This window comes from Diaphorina citri, unplaced genomic scaffold (assembly GCF_000475195.1).
Source record: "Diaphorina citri unplaced genomic scaffold, Diaci psyllid genome assembly version 1.1 scaffold867, whole genome shotgun sequence".
NCBI lineage: Eukaryota > Metazoa > Arthropoda > Insecta > Hemiptera > Psyllidae > Diaphorina > Diaphorina citri.
The window spans coordinates 56979-79385 of NW_007378299.1; the positions used below are offsets into that span (position 1 = coordinate 56979).

The window sequence follows — 22407 nt, forward strand, 5'->3', positions numbered from 1 at the left end:
ACATGTTTTAGGATCTGACTCAATAGAGTAGTTCTTTTAATCTCACTCACTCTTTACTCCTGAGTCCTGATTGATGAAAGACCCCTTTGCACATATGTTACGTATTTGTGACCTCGGTGTGGTTTAATTTAAAACCCAGATGATTTGTTAAAGTTGCAAGAACATAGAAAAATAAATTATTTATTTCACCTACCCTTGAGTTAATTAGATCATACTCGTAACCAATGTCAATACAATTTTACATAAGATTTTATGTGATCAATATAATCCATGTCGATTACATAAAATCACATGTCTATTACATAAAAATGACATGATTATCATGTAATTGGTGTACGGGTTAAAATTTTCAAATGTTTTTAGACGACAAAGGTGGTTTTAGAGGACATTGGAGTTTGGATTATTAGAATAAAAAATGTGATTATCCTGTCAGAAGGAGACCAAAAGGATGATCTTGGTAGAACAAACTTGATTGTAAAGATAGCTTTTCAAGCTTGTTCAGTGGTAACTTCATTAATGCTAGGCTTTTTAGCCTGAAGAAAATGGTGGATTTCGAAACAAATCATAACTAATTATTAGAATAAAAAATGTGTTTATCCTGTCAGAATGAGACCAAAAAGATGATCTTGGTAGAACAAACTTGATTGTAAACACAGCTTTTCAAGCTTGTTCAGTGGTAACTTCATTAATGCTAGGCTTTTTAGCCTGAAGAAAATGGTGGATTTCGAAACAAATCATAACTTGCCTTCTTCATCTTCCGTGTTTAATTTTTATTTTATGAAAACTTCAAGCTACAGGAAATCAAAAAGGGTAAAAATCGACTGAACCAATCTCCAATGGAAGACCTCTGTGTCCACTGGCAGTGAAAGGGTCTTGAATTCTGGTAATCCGATCGAAAGAGATTCTTAAATCACCCAAAGACAGTTGGTTCTTCAGTTGTATTCGGTTTCATAAAGTACCTCTAGAAGTAGAGAACACGGAGATCCAGAAGATTTACTGGATTCTTAAACCTTTTAGCAACTCTGGAAGACTTTGAAGTATTTGCACAAGATGTGTTTGAATTAGTTTCTTCCACAGAAGAATCCATAAATGAGGTTGCAAGATCAGATAGACTTGAAGTACTAACTTCCAAAGCATTTACTTCATTTTCAGATGTGTTGGTGCTGGTATACAAAGCATTTTTTAATTTTCCAGTTATATTGATGGGAGTAGTAATAGTTTTATTAGAGTCCACACATTTGTGAAGATCTTTATCATCTAACTGTTGAACATTTGAATCAGCTTGAGGTGTTTGATCAATTTGAAGAGGTTCATAGTCTGGTAATATGTTACCATCAGTTTTGTGATTCTTGTTAAACTCTTTTGTGTTCATATTCTCACATTTGTTTGTCATCCTCACCACATCTGGTCTTTTACAAATTTCCATTTTGTTAGATTTTTGAATTGGATTTTTAGCTTTGCTCTTTTTCTCCAGAGCTGATTTTGCTCCATTATTACTTTCTACACAGGGTGTACCATTGGAAGAATCATCTAATTCTATATCCGGAGCTTTCTTTTTGAGATCACTATGAACTAGAACATTATTGTTGGAAATCATTTTCTCAATCAAAACATCAGACTGTTTCTCAGGGGTATATAAGTACATATACATAACTGTATGTATTTTCCATGATAATCCAATACGAGCTTAAAATTTCAGGGCATGTTTAAACTTAATGTTTTGACATGATTAGGAAAGTTTAAAGAGGGGCCAATGAAGATACACAAGCTTTTACTAGAACTTGGCCAGCGCTTTTTCGTCCGCTCAGACCTCCGTTCGGGGTCGATAGATTGGAAACACAACACGCCTTCCGGAAGACTTCCAAAAACACAGGTTTCCCATTCCCTTGGGTCCAATTTAATTTGGAAGAAACCATTCAGGTCAGCGATGACTCGAAATTTTAGTTCCTCTACTCACCGCTAAACTGGTAGTGGCGCCACCCGTAGCCGACATTCAGGGCCTTCTCCCCCTGAAACAGGCCGAAAATTGTATTTCGACCACTGAGGTCATATGGGATTAAGCAATGTTTGCTTTTTTGCTGAAATTCGAACGAGCTTCCCACTTAATTCTTCTCACGAGGTTATACTCGGATCCTCGAAGAGAGAACGAAAACAGGATAGGAGAAAGCCAGCCGTTCCGAGAACGAACATTATCCATTCAGGATAAAATCCGCCCCGAGCGGGAATCAAACCCGTGGCCTAGCGCTTACAAGGCAGACGCGCTACTAACTAGGCTGGCTAGATTTTAAACAGTTAGCTTCCAGCTTGTTAGTCCGTTATGACAAGCTAATGGTCCCATGATGAAATACAAGTACTTATCTAATAATTCGCTTGATGGATTAGCTGTTATTCCCATAGACTCGCGCGTTAAGGAAAAATTAATCAAATGAAATTAATGATTTATCAGTTCTGGAAGACTCCGTTATACCGACAACACTCGGGTTCATTTTACAATTTGCAGTAGATGTACATACATTGAACTTGTTTTACCCAATATAAGGGATATAAAAAGTTCATTACGCCTTTTTCATTTCGTAGAAATTCAACAACTGCTACAATAGACTCGTGTCACAAAAGATCTAATCAGGTCGCAGTGACTTAGGGCGTTTATTATAGCCGATGGCCCTACTTATACCAATAGACTCGTGTAGTCTGTGTTGTAGCATGCCCATCCCGTAGTATGCCTCTCATCAATAAATAAATCAACATTCATTATCGTGTTACTGTTACAATGTTACATGGATGTTTGATACCAAGTACCAATACATTCAAGGTACCATCAGCTACTCAGATCTAGTCAAGACAGGCTTAGGAGATGCAGAGTCCTTCACCTTAACATCTAAGCCGGAAATGACATTCCTAGATGTTTACTTTTACTGAGTAAGGACCTATGTATCACCGAAGTGACGTGAAGATGAGTTCTATGAAGTTCAAGTGTGTTCTGAGATCTAAGGAATTTGGTCCTTAGAAACAAAAACATCTCTTCACTTGGGCCTTCTATGACTTGTTAACTTGGTTATAGTTATTCACTTAGGTCTTCCTTTACTATTTAATTTCAGCCTTATTTTGACTGACAATATCGCCCCAGAAAACCTTAAACAGCTAACAATGATAATCGGAGTCAATGTCCTAAAGAGGTACTTCTAATACGGACTAAAATAGTCCAAACTCTAAATCATTAAAGTCCCAATAAAGAGAAGTCCAAACTCTAAATGTCTAAATCAATAAAGTCCCAATAAAGAGAAGGACAAACTCTAAATGTCTAAATCAATAAAGTCCCAATAAAGAGAAGTCCAAACTCTAAATGTCTAAATCAATAAAGTCCCAATAAAGAGAAGGACAAAAATCCTAATTGAAAACGTGCATAAAACCAACAAAGTGCGTACAGTAAACTGATTATGATCACTGATCGTTAATCGAAGAGGAACCTTGACCAATAAAGCAATAATACACACCAACGCCAGTTCCCAGAAGATCAAAACAAAAATAACCTTTGGCAAAGTAAACGAACGCGTGATAGGTGTTGAAAATAAATGTCTAAATCAATAAAGTCCCAATAAAGAGAAGGACAAATATCCTAATTGAAAACGTGCATAAAACCAACAAAGTGCGTACAGTTAACTGATCATGATCACTGATCGTTAACCGAAGAGGAACCTTGACCAATAAAGCAAAAAGCAATAATACACACCAACGCCAGTTCCCAGAAGATCAAAACAAAAATAACCTTTGGCAAAGTAAACGAACGCGTGATAGGTGTTGATACATCCGTTGATCCTGTTAATAGATCATTTCTCAATGGCTCCATCTTCAATAAAAATATAATAGATAATACTTAATAAAATAGCCTTTTTGTTGAATCCATCTTTAATAAAAATATAATAGATAATAATAATAAAATCGCCTTTTTATAGAGAAAATATATGACATAGTTTGAAATAAAAATATATAGATAGTAATTAATCCACAGATCCCCACATTTCACGGTTCTGATGAAGATGAACGAGACCTATTGATAAAACGTGAAATACTCAACGCCCTGAAGAAATTTGAAAATCCAATCCAAGTTACCCAAGAAACACTTGGCAATATACTTCCAACTAGTTATAACACCAGAACTAATACCACTCTAGCAGAAGGTCTTCCTAACACGCAAAGAGCGCTATTAGAAACAACCAAGATTTTAGAAAGGAACAAGTCTGGATGATGTGAAGGTAAAAGAAAAATCTAAATCATCTTCAATTCCCAAGGGGAGAGACCTTGGACTTTCCAGATTGTAAATTCGCAATTTGTTTTATTACATAGAAGTATTGGTGTACTTGTGCAGAAAATGAGTGTTTAGTATGAAAAGTACTTAACTTATATGTAGCATTATGTACATTCAGAAAATGAGAGTTTATAAGAAGAGTACTTATACGTCCAATTGTAATAGGACTGTTAGCTAACCTGGCGATAAAAAACACAAACGAGACCTATTGATAAAACGTGAAATACTCAACGCCCTGAAGAAATTTGAAAATCCAATCCAAGTTACCCAAGAAACACTTGGCAATATACTTCCAACTAGTTATAACACCAGAACTAATACGACTCTAGCAGAAGGTCTTCCTAACACGCAAAGAGCGCTATTAGAAACAAACAAGATTTTAGAAAGGAACAAGTCTGGATGATGTGAAGGTAAAAGAAAAATCTAAATCATCTTCAATTCCCAAGGGGAGAGACCTTGGCACTCTAGCAGAAGGTCTTCCTAACACGCAAAGAGCGCTATTAGAAACAACCAAGATTTTAGAAAGGAACAAGTCTGGATGATGTGAAGGTAAAAGAAAAATCTAAATCATCTTCAATTCCCAAGGGGAGAGACCTTGGACTTTCCAGATTGTAAATTCGCAATTTGTTTTATTACATAGAAGTATTGGTGTACTTATGCAGAAAATGAGAGTTGAGTATGAAAAGTACTTAACTTATACATTCAGAAAATGAGAGTTTATAAGAAGAGTACTTATACGTCCAATTGTAATAGGACTGTTAGCTAACCTGGCGATAAAAAACACATAACTTTTCATTAGTGATGCACTTAAACGATGTAATGTATTCATGATAATAACTGTGAGGTATTCATGATCAATATGATCTTGAATATGCTTCACAATTTTTTTCGTCCCGTTAGAACTGAATATCTCAGAGTATCTTCTCACGATTTTATCAGATTTTCCGACTATCTTCGGTATCTTTTCACTCACGATTTCATCAGATTTTCTAATGATTCTTTTGAATTTGGACTATTTGGAGGGGAATTTTTTCGAGGTTTTCAAATCGAAGTTTTTCTTTGCAGACAATATAGGTACTATGAACATCTGTAAAGAATTAATCAGATTCATCTTTCGTGTGACAATTTGGCGATTCTACTGCAGGACTTGTCTGTACTTATTACTTATTATAATGAAGTAAGCGTCTCTTCTTATTAATAAAACAAGCGAACAAGTGAGCCACAGATAGGCATGCTAGTTGCTTACGCTATGATTGCTTGTCTCTATTTATTATAATAAAGCAAGCGTCTTTACTTATTATTTATTAATAAAGAAAAGAACAAGTGCTGCAAATATATGCTAGTCCATACTAAAGCAAACTATGTTTGCAATAGATCAAAGTATGTGAGAGAGTCTTAACATTTAAACCCCTAGAAACAGTGGAGATAGTCGTGATAATGTCGTGACCAATGAAACAGGGATTATTAGAATAAAAAATGTGATTATCCTGTCAGAATGAGACCAAAAGGATGATCTTGGTAGAACAAACTTGATTGTAAAGACAGCTTTTCAAGCTTTTTCAGTGGTAACTTCATTAATGCTAGGCTTTTTAGCCCGAAGAAAATGGTGGATTTTGAAACAAATCATAACTTGCCTTCTTCATCTTCCGTGTTATTTTTATTTTATTAAAACTTCAAGCTACAGGAAATCAAAAACGGTAAAAATCGACTGAACCAATCTCCAATGGAAGACCTCTGTGTCCACTGGCAGTGAAAGGGTCTTGAAATCTGGTAATCCGATCGAAAGAGATCTCTAAATCACCCAAAGACAGTTGGTTCTTCAGTTGTATTCGGTTTCATAAAGTACCTCTAGAAGTAGAGAACACGGAGATCCAGAAGATTAAAGAAGCACTTGCCTTCAAAGGAATTGATGAAGAAATATTGAAGAAGCACACAAGCACTCTTGTAAAGATTCTTCTCGGATATTCTGTTCACGAAACAATGATAGTGCATAGGTATCGCATCCTCGATTGCTATTTTTGATTTGAAGGAAACACTCATACCCAATATTCACTGTTTAAACCTAACTTCAACAATAAAGCCCTGTAACTTCATTACAAAAAAAAAAAAAAAAAAAAAAAAAAAAAAAAACCAAAAAAAAAAAATGAAGAAATATTGAAGAAGCACAAGCACTCTTGGAAAGATTCTTCTCGGATATTCTGTTCACGAAACAATGATAGTACATAGGTATCGCATCCTCGATTGCTATTTCTGATTTGAAGGAAACACTCATACCCAACATTTACTGTTTAAAGTTTAAACCTAACTTCAACAATAAAGCCCTGTAACTTCATCACAAAAAAAAATCCTTCTACAAACAATACTTCGTTTTCATGACCACGTAAACTTGACTATGAACATACTTTGTATTCTGTTAGTTAACGCAGGAAGGTTTATTAACGCTTCTGGTAACGGATTTAACTTGGGACCACTGAATATTAGTCATCAGCTGATGACTATCTGAAACTCTTTGTGAGCTCTGTGTTTCAGTGTGCTGTCCAGTGTCCAGATTGCCAGAAGTTAAATCCTCTAATTGGCTGAACCATCGGAGTGTGAAACCGGACATTAGGACGATGGATGCCCATTATTTCATTAACTTGGGCTTGGGACCACTGAATATTAGTCATCAGTTGATGGGTATCCGAAACTCTTTGTGAGCTCTGATGTGTTTCAGTGTGCTGTCCAGTGTCCAGATTGCCAGAAGTTAAATCCTCTAATTGGCTGAACCATCGGAGTGTGAAACCGGACATTAGAGCCATAACTAAGCAATAGAAGACAGAAGGCCCAGGTAAACAGCTGTAACTAAAGTAGAAGTATAAGTTTATTTAGACTGTCAGCTTAGAACAAGTACTCCATTCGACGCACTTGTGTCCGGCAAGTTTGCGCAGATTATGTGTGACATTTTGTTTTACAGAGAGTACACAGGTACACACACACGATATGTCAAAAGACAAGGTTGTGAGACCAGATGGGAAGATAATTCCGCTGACAAAATGTTGTAGCTTGTGTACTAGAAATTTTCCAAGAAGACCTTCTAGAATTCAATTTTTCCTGAAACCTACTATAACACAGTCTCTAGAGTTTCAGTATCAGTTCCAAAAATGATAGTAGTTATAGGATGTTCAAGGTTTCCTAGGTTGATCTTGTCAGTCGAAAGTGTTCAAGAGGTTGTAATTCATGTAAATTTGTTTCAATGTTCTCAAGGAATGCGTGGAATAAGCTGGATAGGACCTGGCTTGGAGAAGTGGTCTTGTAAACTGAGGGTCGCGGGTTTGAACACCCCAGCTGAGGCAAGTGGTCTTATTAGTTCAGAAATTTGGACACAATAAATATTGTAAAACTCAATGTGATTAAACTTGGAGTCTCTTGGATTACTCGTTCAATGAACTAGATCCTAACTCTCTGAAACAAAAATTAGTTGAAGTGTGAGTTGCGTGTTTTAGGATGACTCAATAACTGAGTAGTAGTGGGTGGCCTAACGTCACAATTTTGGCCAAAAGCTGCATTTATTCAGGAAAGCACCAAATTTGGTATGGACCTTCATTGGATACGGCCCTCGGTTGAACCCGCATTTTTCTTTCAAAAGAGGGGAAATGAGCTTCAGAAGAGGGGAGTTCGTCTCGGTTTCCGAAAGAAAAAAGCGACTCAATTGTCTGCTCGCAGTTGACAATTCAGACCAAATTTGCCTTTAAAAGATGGGAAATTAGCTTCAGAAGAGGGGAATTCGTCTCGGTGTGCGAAAGGAAAATGCGACTCAACTCTCTGCTCGTATTCATTAGACTTACTATTTACTCTATTAGATGTCTGATGTCTGCTCGTATACCTCATAGTTAACAATTCAGACCAACTGAACCTTATCAGAGGTGTGCAAGACATAGGACCTGTGATTGTCACCCAAACTAAGAGTTAGGTATACCTTGTATAAGTTGTGTTCAAGAGGTTGTAATTCATGTAAATTTGTTTCAATGTTCTCAAGGAATGCGTGGAATAAGCTGGATAGGACCTGGCTTGGAGAAGTGGTCTTGTAAACTGAGGGTCGCGGGTTTGAACACCCCAGCTGAGGCAAGTGGTCTTATTAGTTCAGAAATTTGGACTCGTATAGTCGTATACCTCATAGTTAACAATTCAGACCAACTGAACCTTATCAGAGGTGTGCAAGACATAGGACCTGTGATTGTCACCCAAACTAATCGAACTGTCACTTTATTGACTAGACCAGAGGTTCTCAAACTGGGGGCGTGGAGACAAATCAGGGGGGGCGCGAGCTTTTCCTATAAACCTCCAGTTCTGAAATTCCTCCCGCGCTAACTGCTTGAGCCACTGAGGTTGGTTCGTTTTGTTATTTCATAAAACGTATAAATAGGTAACCTACTTACTTGAATATAAAAAAAAAATCTCAAAGTTTCAAATTCTCGTTTTGTTATTCCATAAATATTAGTTCAAAAATTTGGACACAATAAATATTGTAAATATTGGAGTCTCTTGGATTACTCGTTCAATGAACTAGATCCTAACTCTCTGAAACAAAAATTAGTTGAAGTGTGAGTTACGTGTTTTAGGATGACTCAATAACTGAGTAGTCCTTTTAAACTCACTCACTCTTTACTCCTGAGTCCTGATTGATTAAAGACCCCTTTGCACATATGTTACGTATTTGTGACCTCGGTGTGGTTTAGTTTAAAACCTAGATGATTTGTTAAAGTTGCAAGAACATAGAAAAATAAATTATTTATTTCACCTACCCGTGAGTTAATTAGATCATACTCGTAACCAATGTCAATACAATTTTACATAAGATTTTACGTGATCAATATAATCCATGTCGATTACATAAAATCACATGTCTATTACATAAAAATGACATGATTATCATGTAATTGGTGTACGGGTTATATTCAAATTATCAAATCAATGTACATATGTAATAACATAATATGTAGAGGTAGATATAATAAGACTAATAAGCCATGTTAAGGTAGGTTACAAGCCAATGTAAAGGTAGGTAATATCGCTCTTAACCTCAGGATCAAGTGATTCATGTCTATGTAAATAAAGTACACTTGCGCTTACAAGAGTTACAAGTTGACATACTTAAAGTACGGTGTACCTTCTTAGGTGACCTTAACCCAAGTAATACGGTTTATATTCAAATTATCAAATCAATGTATGTAATAATAATAACATAATATGTAGAGGTAGATATATTAAGACTAATAAGCCATGTTAAGGTAGGTAACAAGCCAATGTAAAGGTAGGTAATATCGCTCTTAACCTCAGGATCAAGTGATTCATGTCTAAGTAAATAAAGTACACTTGCGCTTACAAGAGTTACAAGTTGACATACTTAAAGTACGGTGTACCTTCTTAGGTGACCTTAACCCAAGTATCATCTTTAATGAAACATCGACCACACAAAACTTTTATACATACAATATAGTTTTACCTTCTTTTACTTCAATTTAGGCGTATTTTCTTTTCGGGAACCTGACTGACCATTGATGATGGTTTGAGCGTGAATGGTGGAAAATTTCGAGACCTAGGTCTGACAGACCATAGGAGAGACCGCGGTCTCAAGATTTTTCCGCCAGACACGTTCGGGCGGTCTGACAGACCGACCGCGATTTGTCAGAAGGTCTGAGCGTGTGTGGCTGGCCCAAGATAGCAGCTCCAAATCCGAAAGTACGTCGATAAATCCAGCAAAAAGCCAACAGTCCAATCGAAAACTGCGCGGACAATCGAGTGGAATTGACCAACGTCCCTGACCTAGGTCTGACAGACCATATGAGAGACCGCGGTCTCAACTGTCTCGGTCTGACAGACAGACAGACGGTCTGAGTGTGTGTGGCTGGCCCAAGATAGCAGCTCCGAATCCGAAAGTACGTCGATAAATCCAGCAAAAAGCCAACAGTCCAATCGAAAACTGCGCGGACAATCGAGTGGAATTGACCAACGTCCAGTTGAACATAGGGAAAGTATGTCTGATAGGTCAAAATGTCAGTGAATTAGCTAAGTAAGTCACTGGAATAAAACAACAGTGTTGACACAAGAAATACAGCAAAAAACGCAACTGATACGAGATATACTAGAAAAAACACAACTACAAACAGAACAAAATGATATAAAAACAACAAACAAACTACTGGGTTGTAAATAAAACACCAAATTACAATCTCCAATTCTCCACCAATTACACAGTCGTTTTCTCAACCCAGTTGAGACATCATTGGTCAAGATAAATACACCAATTTAATTGAAAATACATAAACTAAACCAAATTCAATATAAATTAAAATAAGTTAGATCGATCCTATCAACTTGTAAATTTAATAAATTGGTTTATACCACAGATTTCTTTAAATCGACCCTATCAAACAACTTGTAAATTTAATAAATTTGTTTGTTCCATAGGTCTCTGACGGGTCAAAAGTTCAAGTGGTCTTCAGCGATCTAGAAGAAACAAGGACCTTCACCTAGTGTTTGAAATTCAAGATATCAAAAGAAGAATTTTAATGAAGATGTGACATTCGTAATAAACCACGTAAGTATAGAATAGAATAAAATAGAATATACCTTGTTTATCCTGCCAGAATGAGACTGAAAAGTCCCTTTACTCCCGCAGTCTAAACAAGGTCTTATATATTTCATAGGTATAGACATATGTAACGTCATTTTGGACCTAAAGATTGGCTTAACGGTCAATTAAATCGGAATTTAACTTCATGTCCTTGATAAACTCTAAATTAGTCAATAATAATAATAATAATAATAGTGCTTATTTATACTTCTCTCTTAGGACTGAAAAGTTCCTTTACTACAGCAGTAGGCTACTACTATTTATTATTATGGTCAAATTCTCAAATTATTTTGAGGATTAAATTCCATACCTCGGCTGGGATTGAACTCACGCCCTCCTGTTTACCAGGCAAGCGTCTTGACTACTACACCACCGAAACAGGCTAATGAAGTTATAAACTTGACTCACCGTTAATCTTTAGAAGTTAATAGCTTTCAAATGAGCGTTGGGTTATAATGAGCAATCGACACTCACGTCAGTTTTTTTTTTTTTTTTTTCCCTGTCAACCCCATTTTGAATTTGTAATTAAAAATCCGTTGTGAACATCACATGATTTCCCATTACTTTAACCATTTGACCCTGATTTTAACCCATAACTACGCCACAACATGTCCAAGATTTTGGACATGTTTAGTTGTTTGATATGCCCAAAATTTTGGAAACTGGGCCTTTAGAGGGTAAATCAACTATTCGTGATTTAATTTCGTAGATTGTTACTAGCTTAACCCATCCTTTGGGGCTGTTTGCCCCTACACCTAAGCCTCAGTTGACCATTTGACTAAACCTGGCGCTCTGTGCACCCATACAAGGTAATTTAGTAGGAGTAGTGGGCGAACGAGCGAGGTGGATTTTAAAAATAAACAGCGAAATAACCAATTTATGCAAGGAAATACAACATACAGGGCCGTACTTAGGTGTTGCCGAAAGCCCCACCCCCCCTTAAGCTTCATTTTTCTTTTTTTGCCATAGGCCAGAATCCGAAAATTTGGAGCATCCACCCCCCTCGGTCCATTAGTGTTTGGACTCTCGAGCCCTCCCCTCGACAAAATCCTGGATACGGCCCTGACAACACGTAGTCTATGTACGTATGTATAGATTTAGTTAAAGCTGATTAGCCTGAACGTCCGTCGATTGGCTTATTCTAAACAAATAACGTTCGTTCTTGGAACGGCTGGCTTTCTTCCTGTCCTCTTCTTCGATTTCGGCACGATAACACCTCCGTTGTTACAGTTCCCTCTATGAAAAAATCTCGAGAAAGAGTTGTGATCGAAGGAATGCAATCAAAATATCAATATTAGAATTAATTTCTTTTCAAACAATGGAAGGTATGTCTCAATTTCTGCAATAAATTCCGTCAATAGAAAGTTCTTAGGACCATCCTTTACGAGTATTCTTTGGTGGAGGTGGAGATTTTTTTTTAGTCAAATGGGTGGCACCCTCCAAATCTTTATGGTCCAAAGTAACAGAACTGAATATTAGTCATCAGAACTGGATATTCAAATATGGTAATGATTTCAGAATGAAACCAAGAAATTTCTGTGGTATAAATAGATCTGGAAGTCAGAAAACTCTGGAAAGGCAATTTGATGTCTTGCTTCCCTGTGACCAATGCTAGTAATGGACTTCTAAATATTCCATTTATTTAAAAATAACAATTTGATAATTAATACGAGTATCCATTGGCTGATGGCTTAGACAACAATCTGGTTTTGTTCGTCCAGAACTTTGTCTCCGATTGCTTAAATTTCAAATCAACTAATCAGATAACTTGATTTAGTGAGTTCAAATACGGCCATCCACTATCAGGTAGACCTGACAGGCGCACCTGCTCAGGAGTACCTGTTAGGTCTACCTAATGGTGAATGGCCGGCCTATGTTTGAAATCAGGTTGTGGTCCTGACTTTAATGGCTCTTGGACTGTCTAGCGTCTGGCAGGCAAAACCAAAATTGTTCTTCACGATACCTACAACGATAATTTGTTATTCAGATTACCAACATGCATACGAGTATTCTAACACATATGAGTATACATTCTTTCCTATATTGCCTCCTACTTACCTACTAGTTATGTGTGTACAATTGTACATGTTGTGTTCTGTGGAAAAGTAATGCACTCAGCCTGCTGGGAGTTTTTACTTTCTACTAGGCTACCACGTCTTTGTGTAGGAAACCTATTGGAGGTAATTGAGAAATATTGAAATCGGACCGTTTTCAAGAGGAAGGAATGCTAATTGCGTTAATCATAAATGCTTGTCACAAATGTCGTTCCCTGTTTAATGCACTACGCTAAATCGTATGACTTGACTTGGACTCAAACCACCAACCTCCAGATTCAAAGTCCATCGTGCTAAGCACTTCACCACTGAGGTTGGTACATGTTTAAGTCTGTGTATACCAAGTATGTTGTTTCTGTGTAATACTGTATGTTTATCCTTGCTTTGCAGTGGCGTGGAGTGAGAATACCAAAAGGGAAGTTATAAAGTCTCTAACTATATAAACATAAACCCGTATACAGTATGCTGACTTGCTGATCTGGTGGTCATTTTATGGCCGTGTCCTTCTTCTTCGTCATTTCCCTTATGCCCTAACGAGCGTCGGGTCTAAAGCACTTACGTTCAATTTCCTCCGGCCACACTAGCCTCGGTGGTGTAGTGGTCAAGGCGCTCGCCTGGTAAACAGGAGGGCGTGGGTTCAATCCCAGCCGAGGTATGGAATTTTATCCTCATATAATTTGAGAATTTGACCACAATAATAATGGTAGCCTACTGCTGGAGTAAAGGGACTTTTCAGTCCTATGCGAGCAGTATAAATAAGCACTATTATTACTAGTCCAACTCCCTCTTTTGCTCTTGCATCTATGGCGGTTCCAGAGTATTTTAGTCTATACCTGTCTTCCATTGTTATTTCCCCTTCTTCTTTACTTCACTTAATCCCAATATTTTCACCTTGTATCTCTTCATCTCCTCCACCAACTTCGCTTCTTTCCCTGATATTCCAAGTTCCAATCCGTGTCCTTATTCTGGTCCGAAATTGAGTCCGAGGACTCCGAGGGCAAGTTCCTGATCCGTCCGTTGTTTTTCCGAGGCGAGTGTTATTTCTCTGAGTCCGGATAGTACTAGAGCGGGGATTAGCCGACCTCTAGACTAGATCGGCCGATAATTCATGTATTGCACTTATGTATGTGCAATAAACCTGGCGCTCTGTGCACCCATACAAGGTAATTTAGTAGGAGTAGTGGGCGAACGAGCGAGGTGGATTTTAAAAATAAACAGCGAAATAACCAATTTATGCAAGGAAATACAACATACAGGGCCGTACTTAGGTGTTGCCGAAAGCCCCACCCCCCCTTAAGCTTCATTTTTCTTTTTTTGCCATAGGCCAGAATCCGAAAATTTGGAGCATCCACCCCCCTCGGTCCATTAGTGTTTGGACTCTCGAGCCCTCCCCTCGACAAAATCCTGGATACGGCCCTGACAACACGTAGTCTATGTACGTATGTATAGATTTAGTTAAAGCTGATTAGCCTGAACGTCCGTCGATTGGCTTATTCTAAACAAATAACGTTCGTTGTACATGTTTTCAAGAGGTTTATAGTTATTCAGGGTTAAATGGTAGAGGTTGCCCTTAAAAATGATTTTGCCCTTTTGAATGTAATTATTGTATGTTCTTCATTCTTCTTCTGCAGGAAAAAGGAAAAAGCTTCAATTTTGGCACAGCTTAGCCCCGTTCACAAAAAGCCCACTCTAAGCCTTTGATGTAAAGGGCAAAAGATTTGTTGAGCTTTACGAATTTCCATCTTCATTGTTGTGTCTTATTAATAATTTTTACCCATTTGCAACTGCTCCATTCACAAAATATCCTGTGTTTTCTTTCTCAGAATTCACAAAATATGTTGTTTTTTTTTTTTTTTTTTTCCAGAACACAGGTCATGGAACATGAATTGCTAACTTGTTCATGTAGATAAGGAATTTTACACCTTGCAATTTCAGGACTAGCCAATTGAATATCAAAGAACATTCCAAACAAAGGTGGTACCTAGTAAGTACATCATTTGATACTAAGATTTTATTAGATCTTAATGCCAAATCAGAGACCACAGAGATATCTACATCAAATTTCGCGAAAATTGGTTCCCAATAAATTCAGTAGCTAGTTGCAAATTATTGATGTTTATTTTTAACATTGAGAATGTTTGGACTTTGGCTCGTTAGAAGGGCATAAGTTGTTAACCGTTATTCCTAGAGAACTTTAGATGTCTGATGTCTGCTCGTATACCTCATAGTTAACAATTCAGACCAACTGAACCTTATCAGAGGTGTGCAAGACAAAGGACCTGTGATTGTCACCCAAACTAATCGAACTGTCACTTTATTGACTAGACAGTCACGCTTAGTCACGTGGGTGGAGAGAAATGACAACCGAACACTTGGAGACGTGTAGAAACTGATCGCCTTATCCCGGAAGTCGTGAAAAGGAACGAATTGTCAATAACTGATGATGTGAGATACTTTCCTTCCTCAAGAATAGAATATACCTTGCTTGTTTATACTGTCAGCATAGGAATAGAATATATCTTGTTTATACTTTCCTTCCTAGAAAATAGAATAGAATATACTTTGTTTATACTTATTCCAAACAAAGGTGGTACCTAGTAAGTACATCATTTGATACTAAGATTTTATTAGATCTTAATGCCGAATCAGAGACCACAGAGATATCTACATCAAATTTCACGAAAATTGGTTCCCAATAAATTCAGTAGCTAGTTGCAAACTATTGATGTTTATTTTTAACATTGAGAATGTTTGGACTTTGGCTCGTTAGAAGGGCATAAGTTGTTAACCGTTATTCCTAGAGAACTTGAATAGAATATATCTTGTTTATACTTTCCTTCCTAGAAAATAGAACAGAATATTCTTTGTTTATACTGCCAGCATAGTAATAGAATATATCTTGTTTATACTTTCCTTCCTCAAGAATAGAATGAATAGAATATACCTTGCTTGTTTATACTGTCAGCATAGGAATAGAATATATCTTGTTTATACTTTCCTTCCTAGATAATAGAATAGAATATACTTTGTTTATACTGCCAGCATAGTAATAGAATATATCTTGTTTATACTGCCAGACTGCCGTCCGTAGGAGTGCAAAGTCCGTTTGCTCTCGCAGTCTGAAGAAGATTTTATATCTATATGAGATACTCTCCTTCCTAGAGCATACGGAAATTAAAATTACACCAAGTGATATCTGTGATGGAATCAGCACCCATGTAAATCTTAAATCGTTTGTGATGACCTGATGCGCTATTAAGCTACCTAATATGCATGTTGCCTAAAAGTGTTGCTCTCCATTGAGTCGGTCAATTTTTTCCTGAGCAATTTATTGGCTCATCGGAAAGGCAAAATCTTTTGTCATGACTTCAGAACAGTCGATTTTTTTTCATTTATTATTTTTTTTTATATTATTATTATTAATATTTATTTTGCCAAGAGTTGGGATCTCCATTTGCTTTGATATTGTCTTCAATGGGATCTCGATTTACTATATTGTCTATTTGCTCGTATGCATTTGGCCTAAGTGTTTATGATGGTTAGTTCTTTGTTCATTTCATTTCCTTGACTGCTGCTTCTACTTGGTAATCCTTTTGTTCTAATTAGTTTCCGTTTCCGTACATCTATGACGATTTGTTCCTATGTCTTTCTTGTTTCTTGTAATTGTTTACCAAACTTTTACTCCATTCACATCCCTTCATATGTCTGGTAGGTATGGTCGTATGTCGTTCTTGGAGTTGTGCATTTTATTCCATTCACCTGTCTTCTGACATGACTAGTTATGACTTCATGAGTCATGACACTCATGACATGTGTTCATCTGTTCATGTCACTTGGAGACGTGTAGAAACTGATCGCCTTATCCCGGAAGTTATGGAAAGGAACGTTTCCGTATATCTATGACGATTTGTTCCTATGTCTTTCTTGTTTCTTGTAATTGTTTACCAAACTTTTACTCCGTTCACATCCCTTCATATGTCTGGTATGGTCGTATGTCGTTCTTGGAGTTGTGCAAATGTGCACCATTTTATTCCATTCACCTGTCTTCTGACATGACTAGTTATGACTTCATGAGTCATGACACTCATGACATGTGTTCATCTGTTCATGTTACGCAACTACTTCGGGCATCTTTGCTCAATCGGATCATCTCTTGTTCTTATTTGTTTTGTCATGACATTATGTATTGTGTTTCATAGAGAGGACTTCTATGTGCATAAGAGCAGGGTTGATTCCAACAATGACTCCTTGTTCTTATTTGTTTTCTCATAACATTATGTATTGTGTTTCATAGAGAGGACTTCTATGTGCATAAGAGCAGGGTTGATTCCAACAATGACTCCTCCTCGGAACCTTTAAAAAAACTCATAAGCATCATTCAATAGAATAAGGAAACTCGTGTGATGTACCAGACTTTTTTTTCGAAAAAGAATACCAGGTTCTCGCCTTTCATTTTCCTATTTTGAGGAAGGGGACCACTCTTTCTTGCTCCTATTTGTAGAAGCTTAACCCATCCTTTAGGGCTGTTTGCTCTTACACCTAAGTCTCTGAGTGGGCTTTTTGTGTATGGATATGAAACTAAGCTAAATATGTGTATGGAGTTTTGGAATCTGGTCCCCTTTGTGAAGCCCGGGTCAATCCCCTCTCCTGTGTACACTCCTGTATGGGAGAAGACACAAATCACGTCTTGAAGACATAAACAAAGACATTTCTAAACATTGGACACCACAAGGCTGTGGACAAACAAAACTTAAGTTCTCTACAGAGATCTACAGTAAACAAAGATCTAGTAAACAAAAGTTCCAAGTTTACTAGCACAAACAAAACGAAGATCATACAAAGATCTAATAATCAAAACACAAGTTCCAAGTACTTTTACTAGCACGAAGATCTGGTTACCTATCTACCATTGCTACCTGCTACCATGAAATACAATGCTACTGTCATCACTGGATTCTTTGAGTTGTCGCAATGTTAGAAGTAAACAAAAGTAGATTACATAGTAGCTGAATGTAAACAAGTGTTGAAAGAATTTTGGTGGGTGTAATTGTGTAACAGGCGGGATTCAAAGAAGTCACGATTTCTGTGAAACATGCTTGAATGGCTTGATCGAAGACTCCGTAACTTTGAAAATGGCCACCTGCCTCGGTGGTGTAGTGGTCAAGACGCTCGTCTGGTAAACAGGAGGGCGTGGGTCCAATCCCAGCCGAGGTATGAAATTTCATCCTCAAAATCATTTGAGAATTGACCACAGTAATAGTATGTTTAGACTGCAGGGGTAAAGAAGACTTTTCAGAACAATCCTAACAGGATAAACAAGCTATGTTCTATTCTGTTCATAGAAATGTGTGGAAATTCTGCTAAACACGTGTGCTGTCGCAATGTTAGAAGTAAACAAAAGTAAATTACATAGTAGCTGAATGTAAACAAGTGTTGAAAGAATTTTGGTGGGTGTAATTGTGTACCAGGCGGGATTCAAAGAAGTCACGATTTCTGTGAAACATGCTTGAATGGCTTGATTGAAGACTCCGTTAACTTTGAAAATGGCCACCTGCCTCGGTGCTGTATTGGTCAAGACGCTCGTCTGGTAAACAGGAGGGCATGGGTTCAATCCCAGCCAAGGTATGGAATTTTATCCGAGCATCCGAAAGCAAAGCAATCCGAAATTTTGAGAATTTGACCACAGTAATACTATGCAGGGGTAAAGAGACTTTTCAGAACAATCCTAACAGGATAAACAAGCTATGTTCTATTCTGTTCATAGAAATGTGTGGAAATTCTGCTAAACACGTGTGTATTCTATTCTATCATATGATTGACTATTCCTTCCATTGACTTATGACTCTTCAGTTTTTACTATATATATTCTATCATATGATTGACTATTCCTTCATGGTTGTACCAATTTTTATGCCAAGACCAAGACTCGAAGACCAGTCCCCCAAATCACCGAGTCCAAAATCTCAACAGTGCTCTCACCATACATGAAAATGCGTGGAAATCCTGCTATCCCTACACGTGTGTATTCAATTCAATCATATGACTGACTACTCCTTCATGGTTACAATCGATCAATGTTAATGGTAACGAGTATACTCAACAACCAATCACTCATCGCTGTTATAACTCCTATATGGACCACTACACAACTCAATAACTCTTCACTATGGACTACTCTGTCAGTTTTCACTGTCTGACTTTGCATGCTCTACATACGGTCTGAAAACTTCAGTGAAACCTCGCGTCCATTTGGAACCTCTGTGGCGTACACCTACATTATCCTCTACCTACGTTGTTCTAGGTATGCTAGTTATTATTGGTACCTATATTGCCTCCTACTTACCTACTAGTTATGTGTGTACAATTGTACATGTTGTGTTCTGTGGAAAGGTAATGCACTCAGCCTGCTGGGAGTTTTTACTTTCTACTAGGCTACCACGTCTTTGTGTAGGAAACCTATTGGAGGTAATTGAGAAATGGATAGGTATTAGGTAACTTTAAGTAGTGTTTTATTTCTGTTGGGAATTTGAAATACATACATGGTTATGGTTAACTCTTGGATTGATCATTCCGACCGGCTAAAAAGTTTGAAATCAACCAATCACAATGCTCAATTCAACAATAATTATCAAACTAAAACTATTTTTTTTTTGTCGCTACGGGCGCTTTCATCAAGTTTGTTGTACCAAATACTGTTTTTAGACTACTGAGATAGGTACTTAGTCTGATTACTGAGAACTTTTTGAAATACATCTAGCTTCTATTGCACCTACATTTTATAGCTACAGGGGGTTTTTTTCATCTTTTGACCGTTCTAAGTAGGTACCTCCTATTCTGGTTATAGACTTTTTTTTCTTGCCTTATCCTTATTTTGGCTTTTCAAAACTTGAAGGTCGATTCTTTCAGCAGTTTCTGTAGCTGTCTTGTCCATCATTTCTACAGGTGGTTTTTGTAAATTTGTATGTCAGTTTGTAACATTGTTACGATGCTACAGGTGATTTTTGCAAGCTTATATGCCAGTTTGTTAGGAATTTTGTAATTCTTAGAATCACACCTACCATATTGCCTTGTTAATGTCACTTGTATCATGACTAGAATGATATTTAATGAAATGCTGGTTCTTGGAATTTGGTATTTGGGACTTTTGGAATGATTAATTTAAAATTAAATGCAACATACGGAAAGTCCACACTTCAAGATTTTGTAGGCTGGTATTTAGATTTCAGAACTTTATACATTTTTAGAAATCAAAAAAGATATATTTTTGTGGGAGTCCTCTAAACTCAAAGGTCTAAATCAGTAAAATTGGAGACGACTTTTTTTAATCATCTAAAGTCAAAATCAGTAAATTGGGTTCTTTCCTTTGGGAGCTTGTAAACAATTCGAGTAAATATTACTTATGGAATACACAAGTCCTTGTTTAGACTTCTGGGGTAAAGGAACTTTTTAGTCTCATTCTGGCAGGATAAACAGGGTATATTAAATTAAAATGAGGAACTGAATGGAATTGTTTGGTTATATTGGTCAATAATTTTGTCCACTAATTTTGCTGCCAATTTGTGGCCCCAAATTTGGGTACACTAAGGTACGCTCGTTTGTGAGGGTATATTAAATTAAAATGAGGAACTGAATGGCATTGTTCGGTTATATTGGTCAATAATTTTGTCCACTAATTTTGCTGCCAATTTGTGGCCCCAAATTTGGGTACACTAAGGTACGCTCGTTTGTGATAGAGAACTTATATGTACACCAATCGATTCCTCGTGAAAAGTTACATAAAAAAGACACCTTGGTCATCTGAAATACTCTAATGGGAACTCTAGTTATCCGTAAAACCATGTCGAATTATTTGGAGAGAGGTGAGAGGGATCAAGAAGAGAGAACCTTCGATTGTCTTCAATGGGATCTCGATTTACTATATTGTCTATTTGCTCGTATGCATTTGGCCTAGGTGCTTTTTGTATAGACGAAGTAGGGGCTAAGTTTTTACTTCTCAGCGATTTTCCCCTTATATACTGTTTGCCATGTTTCTTGACCACTACACCATGGAGGTTCTTTTTCACCGGAAATCGAACCCTTGTGATACCCAGTCGGGCACAGCTCACCAACTCATACACTGAGTGTTTACCTATGTACATATACCGTATACGTATAAGGACAAGGGAGCATTGTTCCCAAAACATGGATCCATTGATAGAAGATAATTACTCCATCAATCTGCTACTCTGTACGTGTTCTGTCAACTTGCTACTGAATGACGTCATCTGACCTTGACCATGCTATGGACTCTATTGCATGGTCTATAGCCTGTCGAGCAGCACCCATGTCGTACGTATACCGTATACGTATAAGGACAAGGGAGCATTGTTCCCAAAACATGGATCCATAGATAGAAGATAATTACTCCATCAATCTGTAACTCTGTACGTGTTCTGTCAACTTGCCACTGAATGACGTCATCTGACCTTGACCATGCTATGGACTCTATTGCATGGTCTATAGCCTGTCGAGCAGCACCCATGTCTGTTTTGTAACCCGAGGGCTCCGGGTTCGAGGTCAGACACGGGATTGATTCGATGCACTTGTTGCAGAGTGCAATGAGGATAGAGTGTTTTTTTTTTATATTTTTATTGGAGATATTTATGTTATGTGCATTGCTGCAGGTGTTTTTTGCAGGCTTAATGTGGGTAACCAACCACAGTGGTGTAGTGGTTAGCACGGTGGACTCTGGATCTGGGGGTTGGTGGTTCGAGTCCTAGTCAAGTCATTAAATTTAGCGTAGTTTATCAAGCGAGGAAGGACATTTGTGACAAGCATTTAATGCTCAACACAGTTAAAATTCCTGTTAATGTGGGTAGATATGTAGGTACTTGGATAGGTGTTAGGTAACTTTAAGTAGTGTTTTATTTCTGTTGGGAATTTGAAATACATGGTTATGGTTAACTCTTGGCTTGATCATTTCGACCGGCTTAAAAGTTTGAAATCAACCAATCACATTGCTCAATTGAACAATAATTATCAAACTAAAACTATTTTTTTTGTCGCTACGGGCACTTTCATCAAGTTTGTTGTACCAAATACTGTTTTTAGACTACTGAGATATTTAGTCTGATTACTGATTACTTTTTGAAATACATCTAGCTTCTATTGCACCTACATTTTATAGCTACAGGGTTTTTTTTTTTTATCTTTTGACCGTTCTAAGTAGGTAGGTACCTCCTATTCTGGTTATAGACTTTTTTCTTGTCTTATCCTTATTTTGGCCTTTCAAAACTTGGAGGCCGATTCTTTCAGCAGTTTCTGTAGCTGTCTAGTCCATCATTTCTACAGGTGGTTTTTGTAAACTTGTATGTCAGTTTGTAACATTGTTACGATGCTTCAGGTTATTTTTGCAAGCGTATATGCCAGTTTGTTAGGAATTTTGTAATTACTAG

At 37.3% G+C, this 22407-nt stretch overlaps 1 protein-coding gene and 1 long non-coding RNA gene across 3 annotated transcripts in view; one reads left to right on the forward strand and one right to left on the reverse strand.

The window, feature by feature from the left end:
• Window positions 1–11946, forward strand: part of LOC113468834 — a 27512-nt gene extending 15566 nt beyond the window's left edge. The window contains exons 2-3 of the long non-coding RNA XR_003392446.1: window positions 10754–10883; window positions 11889–11946. This is a non-coding gene — a long non-coding RNA (uncharacterized LOC113468834). The remainder of the gene's footprint in view (window positions 1–10753; window positions 10884–11888) is intronic.
• LOC103512637 (clarin-3) overlaps window positions 1–22407 on the reverse strand; it is a 51271-nt gene that overhangs the window by 14848 nt on the left and 14016 nt on the right. The window lies entirely within an intron of this gene.